Source organism: Rhagoletis pomonella, unplaced genomic scaffold (genome assembly GCF_013731165.1).
Source record: "Rhagoletis pomonella isolate Grant_MI unplaced genomic scaffold, Rhpom_1.0 Rhpom_scaffold_00003, whole genome shotgun sequence".
NCBI lineage: Eukaryota > Metazoa > Arthropoda > Insecta > Diptera > Tephritidae > Rhagoletis > Rhagoletis pomonella.
In genome coordinates, this window is record NW_023458557.1 from 44,787,852 (window position 1) to 44,790,317 (window position 2,466).

The following is a 2,466-nucleotide window of genomic DNA, read 5'->3' on the forward strand; positions in this document are numbered from 1 at the left end:
GACTAAATTGAGGCTTAGGCAAGGATGGCACTGAGCCACTCATATATCCATACCAAGTTCCAGAACTCTACCATAATTACTTCCAGAGATATGCACTACGAAAAATGCGATTTGTATGGGAGGTTCCACACCCCCTTTAGATATCGGTTTTGTTTTAGCCTATAACCATTCTTGGAAGATTTGTGTCCGAAATTTCAAAAAAATCGGTATAGCCGGTATGGGCATTGTGACTCATCAAGGGAAATGAACTAATGATTGCAAAAAATGAAATCCAACGTCGTAGTTGACCAAAAACGAACATTAGACTTCATTCTCACAACTTCTCAGAATGTAGAAAAGCTAAGAAATATATAATAAGATAGGATATATTAAAACAGCCTCCAGAACATTTACCAAAAGACGCCCCTGAACTACACAAATTAGTTTGATTGAAAATTAGGTTTTATCTATTTATTTTATACTTCACTTTTGGGTGTGTCAAAATTTCATCTGAAAACAATATGTGTTGCTGGAAAAATTTGGCGGCCATGGCTCCCAAAGTAAATTCCATGTGCTGTTAAATGGACAAAGACAATATGTACACGTCGAAATGTATAATTTCATTTGAATTATATCAGAATCATCGTATCAGATATAGAAAACTTCATTGTGAAATAATCAGATGACATGAGGACACTAAACAAATTTTAAAATATGTTCACTAATTGTATTAATATTAAAATAATGATTTGGCAAGTTGTTATTGAATTTAATGTAAAATTTAAACGTTTCTAAGATAAGATATTAATTATTTTTAAAGGTAAATATTAACACAACTATTTTATTTATAATCCCAAATTTAGGATATAAAATCTCCCACACCAAAAAACTTACAATTGGGTAACGCCGCTTCGAATTTTTCACAACTGAGCAATTGTCAAAAATCTGCTTTTTAATCAAAAAGTTGTTTATTGAAACTACCTTCTTTTTTGTATCATGACTTAAACTATGTTCACATTTCAGCATATATTACTTTGTTTCGATCAAATTACTTCACATAAACCAAGTATATTCACATTCTTTCATAATTTCTATAGATATGTGATTAGCACATGTACGTACGAGTGTGTGGTTTGTACTTGATTTCAAAAAACAAATCGGCATTTTTTTAAATTTCCTCAACAGCGGGGGCTAAAATAAATGAAAAACCCTTTTTTTCTTCATTTGGTTCTTGATTTATGATAAATTATTTCATTTCTATTTAATTTATTGACAGCTTTTACAAAGCGAAATTACTTGATTTCAGCATGATTTGCTTATAAATCACAAATGAGCCGCAAATAACGATAATGAGAAAATGCTTTTAACTCTGCATTCATTTAGTTGACATTGTGAAATATGTGGTTTCCGTGTACGCAAGGTATTCTGGGTTTTGGTATAACATAGGACATGCAAATGTTAACCAAGTCAACCCAATAACTCAAAATTGATAAATTTGCACATTCATGCTTCTGGCATAAGGACGACGAAATGTATTTACTTCACATTTATTAATTTTTTATACGCCTGTCCTACATATCTTCGTAGTAAGAAAATAGTAGTCATATTTCGACACCTGAGTGGAAGATCGACCTATCTCGGCAGCCAGTTCGAAAAGGCCCTATATCAGAAAACTTTTCAAGAACGCCCTACTTCAGAATTTGATTGAAGAACGCCCTATTTCAGAATTTTTTTTGAAAAACATCCTATCCCAGAATTTGGTTTAAGAAGGCCCTATTTCAGATTTCGGTTCAAAAACGCCCTATCTCAAATGAATATATATTGAAAATGTGCTGAGATAGGGCGTTCTTGAAAAGTTTTCTGAAATAGGGCGTTTTCGAACTGGCTGCCGAGATACATCGATATTCCACTCAGTCGGTTGTCGAGGTGTCGATTTCCTGTTAATATTCCTCTATTTGCATGAAAACAAGTCAAAAAATGTAAGTTTAGTACTCCTTCTTCTTCTTCTTCTTTGGCGCTGTAACCGCCTAAGCGATTTTGACCGAGTTCAGCAAAGCACGCCAGTCGTTTCTCCTCTGTGCCAACTGACGCCAATTGGAAACGCCAAGTGAAGCCAAGTCCTTCTCCACCTGATCTTTCCATCGCAGTGGGGGCCTCCCTCTTCCTCTGCTACCACCAGCGGGTTCCGAGTTGAATACTTTCAGAGCTGGAGCGCCGGTGTCCATTCGAACGACATGACCAAGCCAGCGGAGCCGCAGTATTTTAATTCGCTGCACTATGTCCATATCTTTGTAAAGCTAATACAGCTCATCGTTCCATCGCCTGCGGTACTCGCCGTTGCCAACGCGTAAAGGCCCGTAAATCTTCCGCAAAATCTTTCTCTCAAACACTCCAAGAGCCGCCTCATCGGATGTTGTCATTGTCCATGCTTCTGCGCCATATACCAGCACGGGCATGATGAGTGACTTATAGAGCGTGGTTTTCGTA